This window comes from Pleurodeles waltl, chromosome 8, assembly GCF_031143425.1.
Source record: "Pleurodeles waltl isolate 20211129_DDA chromosome 8, aPleWal1.hap1.20221129, whole genome shotgun sequence".
Taxonomy (NCBI): Eukaryota; Metazoa; Chordata; class Amphibia; order Caudata; family Salamandridae; genus Pleurodeles; species Pleurodeles waltl.
In genome coordinates this window covers 1,516,537,063-1,516,550,846 of record NC_090447.1, presented here as the reverse complement: position 1 = coordinate 1,516,550,846, position 13,784 = coordinate 1,516,537,063, and the positions used below count along the sequence as shown (strand labels likewise).

Genomic DNA, 13,784 nt, shown 5'->3' with positions numbered 1-13,784 from the left:
GTCCCTCCTTGAACCAGTGGAAGCCAGGCAAAGTCCTTCTTGTGGTGAAGCCCAAGTGTGCAGCTGGTGCAGTCTTTCTGAGTGCAGGGTCCAGGTGCAGGCCAGGGGTCCAGCAGGGCAGTCCTTCTTCTTCTTTAGTTCCTTTCTTGTTGAATTCTGGAGGGGATCTGAGGCGTGGGTGCAGGTCTGCCAGTTTTATCCTTGCTCCTGGGTGAAAAGCAGGGGGGCCCTGGTCCTCCAATCAGGGACAGGGTCGTCCCCCTGTGATGACCACTTCCTGGGAAGTGTGGCAAAAATCCATCCCAGAAGGCAACAGTCTCTAAAAATCCAAAATGGATGAATCTGATTTTTAGAGGAGAGATCTGGCTGAGCCCACCCACTGGTGTGGCTAAAAATCATAAACACACCCCTCTCCTGCCCTCTCCTAATCTAATCAAGGGGGCACCTAGCTGTCTGGGGTTGCAGGATGTGGGGGTGTTGCTGGGTGCTCCAGATGTCCTTCTCTGCCTTTGAAGACCAGTTTGGCAGCCCTCCCCCTTCCTGCTTCCCCATCTGCTGAGGGGAGATTCTCTCCCCCAAGCACATTCCTTTGTGTGAAGTCAGGCCACTTCACACCTCATTAAAGCAGCCTGGCAGAAGCTGCTGCAGGCTGGCCAATCAGAGCACAGCAGCAAAAACAATGCAGAGCTGAAATTGGCAACTTTTTAGGTAAAGTCTAAACTTTTTACCTGCACTAGTTATATTAAATCCAACAACTGGAAGTTGTGGGATTTATTATAACAATCAATTTGATACCAAATTCTTGGTATGTAACATTTAAGGAGACTTTAAAATTTAAAATAAAGTCTGCCCATTCTAGCCTATGAAGGCCATTCACTTCAATGAGGGAAAAACGAATTTGGCTGTTTTTACCTCACCAGGGCATATAAATCTATTTTTATAAAGTCGCTGCTTATAGTTACATGGCACCCAGCCCTAGGGGCACATAGGGCACACCTTAGGGGTGACTTATATGTAAAAATAAGGTAGTTTAAGACTTTGGAAGTACCTTTAATTCCAAAGTCGAATTTGCATATAACTTTAATTTAAAAGCAGCCAGCAAGGCAGGCTTGCTTTTAAAATGACACTGGGCACCTCAGCAATGCACCTAGGTGTGCACCACCTATGCTGTGGTCCCTAAACCTACATGCCCTACCATATACTAGGGACTTATAGGTAGGTTAACTTAGCCAATTATAATTAGCCTAATTTGCATATCCATTTTACACAGAGCACAGGCCCTGGGACTGGTTAGCAGTACCCAGGGCACCATCAGAGTCAGGAAAACACCAGCATAAAGTGGAAAATGGGGGCAAAAAGTTATGGGGCCTCTGCAATCAGCCCCAGTTTCTCACAAAAATAAATTGACTAATTGTGCCCAGTTAGCTGCAGAAGGATACAGCATACTTTAACACATAGATGTACCCTCCTAGTGATTGATCAGATGCCCACTTGTTGCCTACAATGATTAAGAATCATCAGGAAGGTATTCTCTGACAACTGGCCGAAATAGCTCAGTTGGGAGAGCGTTAGACTGAAGATCTAAAGGTCCCTGGTTCAATCCCGGGTTTCGGCAAGGACTGAGCACCTAGCTAATTAGGTGTAGTTCTCTCTTGGAGTCAGCTTCAGTAGACATTTTAGTTCATAGATGAAACCTTTCAATAACCTGATCGACATACCATCAGTAGAGCACAGCACTTGCGTTCTATCTTCCTTTCAAAATGGCTTCCACCTCTGTTGCCTTCAGCTTTGACTTCCATTATTTCCAGTTTGTATCTTGATTTTAATGTAAAGCTTAGGCTGCATCATCTTCTATTTTCCCATGAACCAAGCTGTCAGATGATATAGCTTGCTTACTCATCCCACACATTTGTGTGCCTATGCAGAGTTTGGAATAAAAGAAGTACCTAGGTTGCGCACCAAAAAAGTAAATGAGTAAATGCACCCAGTTAGCTGCAGAAGGATACCGGAAGTTTAAGACATAGCTGTACCATCAAAGTGAATGATTTGGAGGTGTATGTCTTGTCTACAATGATTAAGAAGAAAACGGAGGGAGCTGTGAAATAACTGGCCGAAATAGCTCAGTTGGGAGAGCGTTAGACTGAAGATCTAAAGGTCCCTGGTTCAATCCCGGGTTTCGGCAAAGACTCAGAAGACAGCTTTTTAGGCGTGTTTCTTTCTTGGATTCAGCTTCTGGTGACGTTTTATTTAATTGATAAAACCTTTCATCAACCTAATTGACATACCATCAGTACAAGACAGTACTTGTTTTCTATCTTCCTTTCAAAATGGATTCCACCTCTCTTGCCTTCAGCTTTGACTTCCATTATTTACTGTTTCTATCTTGATTTTTAGGTAAACCGCAGTCTGCATCAGTCTCCATCTTTCCATGAACCAAAGTGTCGGATGAAATAGCTTGCTTACTCATGCCACACATTTCTGTGCATTAGATTGCTAGCCTATTTAGAGTTTAGAAAAAAAGAAATACCTAGCTTGCAGAATAAAAAACAAATTCCCTAATTACACCCAGTTAACTGGAGAAGGATACAACAAAGTTTAAGACATAGCTGTACCCTCACAGTGAATGATTTAGACTTCTGTGTCTTGTCTACAATGATTAAAAATGATACGGAAAGCTTTTCATGACACCTGGCTAAAATATCTCAGTTGGGAGAATGTTAGACTAAAGATAAAAAAGGTCCTTGGTTCAATCCTGGGTTGTGCCAAAGACCAAGCACTCAGGTTGTTAGGCATATTTCTTTCTTGGAGTCACTCTCAAGTGACATTTTATTTCATTGATAAAAACTTGCATCAACCTGATCGACATGCCATCGGTACAAAAGAGAACTTATTTTCTATCTTCCTTTCAAAATGGCTTCCACCTCTCTTGCCTTCAGCTTTGACTTCCATTATTTCCCGTTTCTATCTTGATTTTAATGTAAACCGTAGCCGGCGTCATCTTCCATTTTCCCATGAGCCAAACTGTCAGATGATATAGCTTGCTTGGTCATGCCACACATTTCTGTTTATGAGAGTGGTAGCCTATTCAGAGTTTAGAAAAAAAGAAGTACCTACCTCGCGTAGCAAAAAAGTAAAGGAGTAATTGCCCCCAGTTAGCTACAGAAGGATACAGCAAAGTGTAACACATAGCTGTACCCTCACAGTGAATGATTGCGACTTATATTTCTTGTCTACAATGATTAACAATAATAAGGAAGGCACTGTGAAAAAACGGGCTGAAAGAGCTCAGTTGCGAGGACGTCAAACTTTAGATCTAAGGGTCCCTGGTTAAATCCTTGGTTTGGTCAAAGACTGAGCAGCTAGTTCGTCAGGCAAGTTTCTTTTTTGGAGTCAGCTTCCGGTGACGTTTTATTTAATTAATAAAACCTTTCATCAACCTAATTGACATACCATCAGTACAAGACAGTACGTGTTTTCTATCTTTCTTTGAAAATGGATTCCACCTCTCTTGCCTTCAGCTTTGACTTCCATTATTTGCCGTTTCTATCTCGATTTTAGGGTAAACTGTAGCCTGCATCATTTTCCATCTAACCTTGGACCAAAGTGTCAGATGATATAGCTTGCTTCCTCATGCCACACATTTCTGTGTATTAGATTGCTAGCCTATTTAGCGTTTAGAAAAAAAGAAATACCTAGCTTGCGCAATAAAAAATAAATTGACTAATTGTGCCCAGTTAGCTGCAGAAGGATACAGCATACTTTAACACATAGATGTACCCTCCTAGTGATTGATCAGATGCCCACTTGTTGCCTGCAATGATTAAGAATCATCAGGAAGGTATTCTCTGACAACTGGCCGAAATAGCTCATTTGGGAGAGCGTTAAACTGAAGATCTAAAGCTCTCTGGTTCAATCCCGGGTTTTGGCAAGGACTGAGCACCTAGCTAATTAGGTGTAGTTCTCTCTTGGAGTCAGCTTCAGTAGACATTTTAGTTCATAGATGAAACCTTTTAATAACCTGTTCGACATACCATCAGTAGAGCACAGCACTTGCGTTCTATCTTCCTTTCAAAATGGCTTCCACCTCTCTTGCCTTCAGCTTTGACTTCCATTATTTCCAGTTTCTATCTTGATTTTAATGTAAACCTTAGGCTGCATCATCTTACATTTTCCCATGAACCAAGCTGTCAGATGATATAGCTTGCTTACTCATCCCACACATTTGTGTGCCTATTCAGAGTTTGGAATAAAAGAAGTACCTAGGTTGCGCACCAAAAAAGTAAATGAGTAATTGCACCCAGTTAGCTGCAGAAGGATACCGGAAGTTTAAGACATAGCTGTACCCTCAAAGTGAATGATTTCGAGGTGTATGTCTTGTCTACAATGATTAAGAAGAATACGGAGGGACCTGTGAAATAAGTGGCCGAAATAGCTCAGTTGGGAGAGCGTTAGATTGAAGATCTAAAGGTCCCTGGTTCAATCCCGGGTTTTGGCAAGGACTGAGCACCTAGCTAATTAGGTGTAGTTCTCTCTTGGAGTCAGCTTCAGTAGACATTTTCGTTCATAGATGAAACCTTTTAATAACCTGATCAACATACCATCAGTAGAGCACAGCACTTGCGTTCTATCTTCCTTTCAAAATGGCTTCCACCTCTGTTGCCTTCAGCTTTGACTTCCATTATTTCCAGTTTCTATCTTGATTTTAATGTAAAGCTTAGGCTGCGTCATCTTCCATTTTCCCATGAACCAAGCTGTCAGATGATATAGCTTGCTTACTCATCCCACACATTTGTGTGCCTATTCAGAGTTTGGAATAAAAGAAGTACCTAGGTTGGGCACCAAAAAATTAAATGAGTAATTGCACCCAGTTAGCTGCAGAAGGATACCGGAAGTTTAAGACATAGCTGTACCCTCAAAGTGAATGATTTCGAGGTGTATGTCTTGTCTACAATGATTAAGAAGAAAACGGAGGGACCGGTCAAATGACTGGCCGAAATAGCTCAGTTGGGAGAGCGTTAGACTGAAGATATAAAGGTCCCTGGTTCAATCCCGGGTTTCGGCAAAGACTCAGAAGACAGCTTTTTAGGCGTGTTTCTTTCTTGGATTCAGCTTCTGGTGACGTTTTATTTAATTGATAAAACCTTTCATCAACCTAATTGACATACCATCAGTACAAGACAGTACTTGTTTTCTATCTTCCTTTCAAAATAGATTCCACCTCTCTTGCCTTCAGCTTTGACTTCCATTATTTACTGTTTCTATCTTGATTTTTAGGTAACCCGCAGTCTGCATCAGTCTCCATCTTCCCTTGAACCAAAGTGTCGGATGAAATAGCTTGCTTACTCATGCCACACATTTCTGTGCATTAGATTGCTAGCCTATTTAGAGTTTAGAAAAAAAGAAATACCTAGCTTGCACAATAAAAAACGAATTCCCTAATTACACCCAGTTAACTGGAGAAGGATACAGCAAAGTTTAAGACATAGCTGTACCCTCACAGTGAATGATTTAGACTTCTGTGTCTTGTCTACAATGATTAAAAATGATACGGAAAGCTTTTCATGACACCTGGCTAAAATATCTCAGTTAGGATAATGTTAGACTAAAGATAAAAAAGGTCCTTGGTTCAATCCTGGGTTGTGCCAAAGACCAAGCACTCAGCTTGTTAGGCATGTTTCTTTCTTGGAGTCAATCTCAAGGGACATTTTATTTCATTGATAAAAACTTGCATCAACCTGATCGACATGCCATCGGTACAAAAGAGCACTTATTTTCTATCTTCCTTTCAAAATGGCTTCCACCTCTCTTGCCTTCAGCTTTGACTTCCATTATTTCCCGTTTCTATCTTGATTTTGATGTAAACCGTAGGCGGCGTCATCTTCCATTTTCCCATGAGCCAAACTGTCAGATGATATAGCTTGCTCGGTCATGCCACACATTTCTGTTTATGAGAGTGGTAGCCTATTCAGAGTTTAGAAAAAAAGAAGTACCTAGCTCGCGTAGCAAAAAAGTAAAGGAGTAATTGCCTCCAGTTAGCTACAGAAGGATACAGCAAAGTGTAACACATAGCTGTACCCTCACAGTGAATGATTGCGACTTATATTTCTTGTCTACAATGATTAATAATAATAAGGAAGGCACTGTGAAAAAACGGGCTGAAAGAGCTCAGTTGCGAGGACGTCAAACTTTAGATCTAAGGGTCCCTGGTTAAATTCTTGGTTTGGTCAAAGACTGAGCAGCTAGTTCGTCAGGCAAGTTTCTTTTTTGGAGTCAGCTTCCGGTGACGTTTTATTTAATTAATAAAACCTTTCATCAACCTAATTGACATACCATCAGTACAAGACAGTACGTGTTTTCTATCTTCCTTTGAAAATGGATTCCACCTCTCTTGCCTTCAGCTTTGACTTCGATTATTTGCCGTTTCTATCTCGATTTTAGGGTAAACTGTAGCCTGCATCATTTTCCATCTAACCTTGGACCAAAGTGTCAGATGATATAGCTTGCTTCCTCATGCCACACATTTCTGTGTATTAGATTGCTAGCCTATTTAGCGTTTAGAAAAAAAGAAATACCTAGCTTGCGCAATAAAAAATAAATTGACTAATTGTGCCCAGTTAGCTGCAGAAGGATACAGCATACTTTAACACATAGATGTACCCTCCTAGTGATTGATCAGATGCCCACTTGTTGCCTACAATGATTAAGAATCATCAGGAAGGTATTCTCTGACAACTGGCCGAAATAGCTCAGTTGGGAGAGCGTTAGACTGAAGATCTAAAGGTCCCTGGTTCAATCCCGGGTTTCGGCAAGGACTGAGCACCTAGCTAATTAGGTGTAGTTCTCTCTTGGAGTCAGCTTCAGTAGACATTTTAGTTCATAGATGAAACCTTTCAATAACCTGATCGACATACCATCAGTAGAGCACAGCACTTGCGTTCTATCTTCCTTTCAAAATGGCTTCCACCTCTGTTGCCTTCAGCTTTGACTTCCATTATTTCCAGTTTGTATCTTGATTTTAATGTAAAGCTTAGGCTGCATCATCTTCTATTTTCCCATGAACCAAGCTGTCAGATGATATAGCTTGCTTACTCATCCCACACATTTGTGTGCCTATTCAGAGTTTGGAATAAAAGAAGTACCTAGGTTGCGCACCAAAAAAGTAAATGAGTAAATGCACCCAGTTAGCTGCAGAAGGATACCGGAAGTTTAAGACATAGCTGTACCATCAAAGTGAATGATTTGGAGGTGTATGTCTTGTCTACAATGATTAAGAAGAAAACGGAGGGAGCTGTGAAATAACTGGCCGAAATAGCTCAGTTGGGAGAGCGTTAGACTGAAGATCTAAAGGTCCCTGGTTCAATCCCGGGTTTCGGCAAAGACTCAGAAGACAGCTTGTTAGGCGTGTTTCGTTCTTGGATTCAGCTTCTGGTGACGTTTTATTTAATTGATAAAACCTTTCATCAACCTAATTGACATACCATCAGTACAAGACAGTACTTGTTTTCTATCTTCCTTTCAAAATGGATTCCACCTCTCTTGCCTTCAGCTTTGACTTCCATTATTTACTGTTTCTATCTTGATTTTTAGGTAAACCGCAGTCTGCATCAGTCTCCATCTTCCCTTGAACCAAAGTGTCGGATGAAATAGCTTGCTTACTCATGCCACACATTTCTGTGCATTAGATTGCTAGCCTATTTAGAGTTTAGAAAAAAAGAAATACCTAGCTTGCAGAATAAAAAACAAATTCCCTAATTACACCCAGTTAACTGGAGAAGGATACAACAAAGTTTAAGACATAGCTGTACCCTCACAGTGAATGATTTAGACTTCTGTGTCTTGTCTACAATGATTAAAAATGATACGGAAAGCTTTTCATGACACCTGGCTAAAATATCTCAGTTAGGATAATGTTAGACTAAAGATAAAAAAGGTCCTTGGTTCAATCCTGGGTTGTGCCAAAGACCAAGCACTCAGCTTGTTAGGCATGTTTCTTTCTTGGAGTCACTCTCAAGTGACATTTTATTTCATTGATAAAAACTTGCATCAACCTGATCGACATGCCATCGGTACAAAAGAGAACTTATTTTCTATCTTCCTTTCAAAATGGCTTCCACCTCTCTTGCCTTCAGCTTTGACTTCCATTATTTCCCGTTTCTATCTTGATTTTAATGTAAACCCTAGCCGGCGTCATCTTCCATTTTCCCATGAGCCAAACTGTCAGATGATATAGCTTGCTTGGTCATGCCACACATTTCTGTTTATGAGAGTGGTAGCCTATTCAGAGTTTAGAAAAAAAGAAGTACCTACCTCGCGTAGCAAAAAAGTAAAGGAGTAATTGCCCCCAGTTAGCTACAGAAGGATACAGGAAAGTGTAACACATAGCTGTACCCTCACAGTGAATGATTGCGACTTATATTTCTTGTCTACAATGATTAACAATAATAAGGAAGGCACTGTGAAAAAACGGGCTGAAAGAGCTCAGTTGCGAGGACGTCAAACTTTAGATCTAAGGGTCCCTGGTTAAATCCTTGGTTTGGTCAAAGACTGAGCAGCTAGTTCGTCAGGCAAGTTTCTTTTTTGGAGTCAGCTTCCGGTGACGTTTTATTTAATTAATAAAACCTTTCATCAACCTAATTGACATACCATCAGTACAAGACAGTAAGTGTTTTCTATCTTTCTTTGAAAATGGATTCCACCTCTCTTGCCTTCAGCTTTGACTTCCATTATTTGCCGTTTCTATCTCGATTTTAGGGTAAACTGTAGCCTGCATCATTTTCCATCTAACCTTGGACCAAAGTGTCAGATGATATAGCTTGCTTCCTCATGCCACACATTTCTGTGTATTAGATTGCTAGCCTATTTAGCGTTTAGAAAAAAAGAAATACCTAGCTTGCGCAATAAAAAATAAATTGACTAATTGTGCCCAGTTAGCTGCAGAAGGATACAGCATACTTTAACACATAGATGTACCCTCCTAGTGATTGATCAGATGCCCACTTGTTGCCTGCAATGATTAAGAATCATCAGGAAGGTATTCTCTGACAACTGGCCGAAATAGCTCATTTGGGAGAGCGTTAAACTGAAGATCTAAAGCTCTCTGGTTCAATCCCGGGTTTTGGCAAGGACTGAGCACCTAGCTAATTAGGTGTAGTTCTCTCTTGGAGTCAGCTTCAGTAGACATTTTAGTTCATAGATGAAACCTTTTAATAACCTGTTCGACATACCATCAGTAGAGCACAGCACTTGCGTTCTATCTTCCTTTCAAAATGGCTTCCACCTCTCTTGCCTTCAGCTTTGACTTCCATTATTTCCAGTTTCTATCTTGATTTTAATGTAAACCTTAGGCTGCATCATCTTACATTTTCCCATGAACCAAGCTGTCAGATGATATAGCTTGCTTACTCATCCCACACATTTGTGTGCCTATTCAGAGTTTGGAATAAAAGAAGTACCTAGGTTGCGCACCAAAAAAGTAAATGAGTAATTGCACCCAGTTAGCTGCAGAAGGATACCGGAAGTTTAAGACATAGCTGTACCCTCAAAGTGAATGATTTAGAGGTGTATGTCTTGTCTACAATGATTAAGAAGAATACGGAGGGACCTGTGAAATAAGTGGCCGAAATAGCTCAGTTGGGAGAGCGTTAGATTGAAGATCTAAAGGTCCCTGGTTCAATCCCGGGTTTTGGCAAGGACTGAGCACCTAGCTAATTAGGTGTAGTTCTCTCTTGGAGTCAGCTTCAGTAGACATTTTAGTTCATAGATGAAACCTTTTAATAACCTGATCAACATACCATCAGTAGAGCACAGCACTTGCGTTCTATCTTCCTTTCAAAATGGCTTCCACCTCTGTTGCCTTCAGCTTTGACTTCCATTATTTCCAGTTTCTATCTTGATTTTAATGTAAAGCTTAGGCTGCATCATCTTCCATTTTCCATTGAACCAAGCTGTCAGATGATATAGCTTGCTTACTCATCCCACACATTTGTGTGCCTATTCAGAGTTTGGAATAAAAGAAGTACCTAGGTTGCGCACCAAAAAATTTAATGAGTAATTGCACCCAGTTAGCTGCAGAAGGATACCGGAAGTTTAAGACATAGCTGTACCCTCAAAGTGAATGATTTCGGGGTGTATGTCTTGTCTACAATGATTAAGAAAAATACGGAGGGACCTGCGCAATAAGTGGCTGAAATAGCTCAGTTGGGAGAGCGTTAGACTGAAGATATAAAGGTCCCTGGTTCAATCCCGGGTTTCGTCAAAGACTCAGAAGACAGCTTGTTAGGCGTGTTTCTTTCTTGGATTCAGCTTCTGGGGACGTTTTATTTAATTGATAAAATCTTTCATCAACCTAATTGACATACCATCAGTACAAGACAGTACTTGTTTTCTATCTTCCTTTCAAAATGGATTCCACCTCTCTTGCCTTCAGCTTTGACTTCCATTATTTACTGTTTCTGTCTTGATTTTTAGGTAACCCGCAGTCTGCATCAGTCTCCATCTTCCCTTGAACCAAAGTGTCGGATGAAATAGCTTGCTTACTCATGCCACACATTTCTGTGCATTAGATTGCTAGCCTATTTAGAGTTTAGAAAAAAAGAAATACCTAGCTTGCACAATAAAAAACAAATTCCCTAATTACACCCAGTTAACTGGAGAAGGATACAACAAAGTTTAAGACATAGCTGTACCCTCACAGTGAATGATTTAGACTTCTGTGTCTTGTCTACAATGATTAAAAATGATACGGAAAGCTTTTCATGACACCTGGCTAAAATATCTCAGTTAGGATAATGTTAGACTAAAGATAAAAAAGGTCCTTGGTTCAATCCTGGGTTGTGCCAAAGACCAAGCACTAAGCTTGTTAGGCATGTTTCTTTCTTGGAGTCACTCTCAAGTGACATTTTATTTCATTGATAAAAACTTGCATCAACCTGATCGACATGCCATCGGTACAAAAGAGCACTTATTTTCTATCTTCCTTTCAAAATGGCTTCCACCTCTCTTGCCTTCAGCTTTGACTTCCATTATTTCCCGTTTCTATCTTGATTTTGATGTAAACCGTAGCCGGCGTCATCTTCCATTTTCCCATGAGCCAAACTGTCAGATGATATAGCTTGCTTGGTCATGCCACACATTTCTGTTTATGAGAGTGGTAGCCTATTCAGAGTTTAGAAAAAAAGAAGTACCTACCTCACGTAGCAAAAAAGTAAAGGAGTAATTGCCCCCAGTTAGCTACAGAAGGATACAGCAAAGTGTAACACATAGCTGTACCCTCACAGTGAATGATTGCGACTTATATTTCTTGTCTACAATGATTAACAATAATAAGGAAGGCACTGTGAAAAAACGGGCTGAAAGAGCTCAGTTGCGAGGACGTCAAACTTTAGATCTAAGGGTCCCTGGTTAAATCCTTGGTTTGGTCAAAGACTGAGCAGCTAGTTCGTCAGGCAAGTTTCTTTTTTGGAGTCAGCTTCCGGTGACGTTTTATTTAATTAATAAAACCTTTCATCAACCTAATTGACATACCATCAGTACAAGACAGTACGTGTTTTCTATCTTTCTTTGAAAATGGATTCCACCTCTCTTGCCTTCAGCTTTGACTTCCATTATTTGCCGTTTCTATCTCGATTTTAGGGTAAACTGTAGCCTGCATCATTTTCCATCTAACCTTGGACCAAAGTGTCAGATGATATAGCTTGCTTCCTCATGCCACACATTTCTGTGTATTAGATTGCTAGCCTATTTAGCGTTTAGAAAAAAAGAAATACCTAGCTTGCGCAATAAAAAATAAATTGACTAATTGTGCCCAGTTAGCTGCAGAAGGATACAGCATACTTTAACACATAGATGTACCCTCCTAGTGATTGATCAGATGCCCACTTGTTGCCTACAATGATTAAGAATCATCAGGAAGGTATTCTTTGACAACTGGCCGAAATAGCTCAGTTGGGAGAGCGTTAGACTGAAGATCTAAAGGTCCCTGGTTCAATCCTGGGTTTCGGCAAGGACTGAGCACCTAGCTAATTAGGTGTAGTTCTCTCTTGGAGTCAGCTTCAGTAGACATTTTAGTTCATAGATGAAACCTTTCAATAACCTGATCGACATACCATCAGTAGAGCACAGCACTTGCGTTCTATCTTCCTTTCAAAATGGCTTCCACCTCTCTTGCCTTCAGCTTTGACTTCCATTATTTCCAGTTTGTATCTTGATTTTAATGTAAAGCTTAGGCTGCATCATCTTCTATTTTCCCATGAACCAAGCTGTCAGATGATATAGCTTGCTTACTCATCCCACACATTTGTGTGCCTATTCAGAGTTTGGAATAAAAGAAGTACCTAGGTTGCGCACCAAAAAAGTAAATGAGTAAATGCACCCAGTTAGCTGCAGAAGGATACCGGAAGTTTAAGACATAGCTGTACCCTCAAAGTGAATGATTTCGAGGTGTATGTCTTGTCTACAATGATTAAGAAGAAAACGGAGGGACCTGTGAAATAACTTGCCGAAATAGCTCAGTTGGGAGAGCGTTAGACTGAAGATCTAAAGGTCCCGGGTTTCGGCAAAGACTCAGAAGACAGCTTGTTAGGCGTGTTTCTTTCTTGGATTCAGCTTCTGGTGACGTTTTATTTAATTGATAAAACCTTTCATCAACCTAATTGACATACCATCAGTACAAGACAGTACGTGTTTTCTATCTTCCTTTGAAAATGGTTTCCACCTCTCTTGCCTTCAGCTTTGACTTTGATTATTTGCCGTTTCTATCTCGATTTTAGGGTAAACTGTAGCCTGCATCATTTTCCATCTAACCTTGGACCAAAGTGTCAGATGATATAGCTTGCTTCCTCATGCCACACATTTCTGTGTATTAGATTGCTAGCCTATTTAGCGTTTAGAAAAAAAGAAATACCTAGCTTGCGCAATAAAAAATAAATTGACTAATTGTGCCCAGTTAGCTGCAGAAGGATACAGCATACTTTAACACATAGATGTACCCTCCTAGTGATTGATCAGATGCCCACTTGTTGCCTACAATGATTAAGAATCATCAGGAAGGTATTCTCTGACAACTGGCCGAAATAGCTCAGTTGGGAGAGCGTTAGACTGAAGATCTAAAGGTCCCTGGTTCAATCCCGGGTTTCGGCAAGGACTGAGCACCTAGCTAATGAGGTGTAGTTCTCTCTTGGAGTCAGCTTCAGTAGACATTTTAGTTCATAGATGAAACCTTTCAATAACCTGATCGACATACCATCAGTAGAGCACAGCACTTGCGTTCTATCTTCCTTTCAAAATGGCTTCCACCTCTCTTGCCTTCAGCTTTGACTTCCATTATTTCCAGTTTCTATCTTGATTTTAATGTAAAGCTTAGGCTGCATCATCTTCTATTTTCCCATGAACCAAGCTGTCAGATGATATAGCTTGCTTACTCATCCCACACATTTGTGTGCCTATTCAGAGTTTGGAATAAAAGAAGTACCTAGGTTGCGCACCAAAAAAGTAAATGAGTAAATGCACCCAGTTAGCTGCAGAAGGATACCGGAAGTTTAAGACATAGCTGTACCATCAAAGTGAATGATTTGGAGGTGTATGTCTTGTCTACAATGATTAAGAAGAAAACGGAGGGAGTTGTGAAATAACTGGCCGAAATAGCTCAGTTGGGAGAGCGTTAGACTGAAGATCTAAAGGTCACTGGTTCAATCCCGGGTTTCGGCAAAGACTCAGAAGACAGCTTATTAGGCGTGTTTCTTTCTTGGATTCAGCTTCTGGTGACGTTTTATTTAATTGATAAAACC

General features: G+C 40.6%; 7 non-coding genes across 7 annotated transcripts; all 7 read left to right on the top strand.

The window, feature by feature from the left end:
- The first annotated feature begins 1,542 nt into the window (after positions 1-1,542).
- On the top strand, positions 1,543-1,615 carry TRNAF-GAA (transfer RNA phenylalanine (anticodon GAA)). The gene has a single exon. It is a non-coding gene; the product is annotated as a tRNA-Phe (tRNA).
- A 494-nt stretch (positions 1,616-2,109) lies between these two features.
- On the top strand, positions 2,110-2,182 carry TRNAF-GAA (transfer RNA phenylalanine (anticodon GAA)). The gene has a single exon. It is a non-coding gene; the product is annotated as a tRNA-Phe (tRNA).
- A 2,240-nt stretch (positions 2,183-4,422) lies between these two features.
- TRNAF-GAA (transfer RNA phenylalanine (anticodon GAA)) lies at positions 4,423-4,495 on the top strand. Its single transcript has one exon. It is a non-coding gene; the product is annotated as a tRNA-Phe (tRNA).
- A 2,240-nt stretch (positions 4,496-6,735) lies between these two features.
- Positions 6,736-6,808, top strand: TRNAF-GAA (transfer RNA phenylalanine (anticodon GAA)). Its single transcript has one exon. It is a non-coding gene; the product is annotated as a tRNA-Phe (tRNA).
- A 494-nt stretch (positions 6,809-7,302) lies between these two features.
- Positions 7,303-7,375, top strand: TRNAF-GAA (transfer RNA phenylalanine (anticodon GAA)). The gene has a single exon. It is a non-coding gene; the product is annotated as a tRNA-Phe (tRNA).
- Positions 7,376-9,615: 2,240 nt separating this feature from the next.
- Positions 9,616-9,688, top strand: TRNAF-GAA (transfer RNA phenylalanine (anticodon GAA)). The gene has a single exon. It is a non-coding gene; the product is annotated as a tRNA-Phe (tRNA).
- A 3,376-nt stretch (positions 9,689-13,064) lies between these two features.
- On the top strand, positions 13,065-13,137 carry TRNAF-GAA (transfer RNA phenylalanine (anticodon GAA)). The gene has a single exon. It is a non-coding gene; the product is annotated as a tRNA-Phe (tRNA).
- The last annotated feature ends 647 nt before the right edge of the window (positions 13,138-13,784 follow it).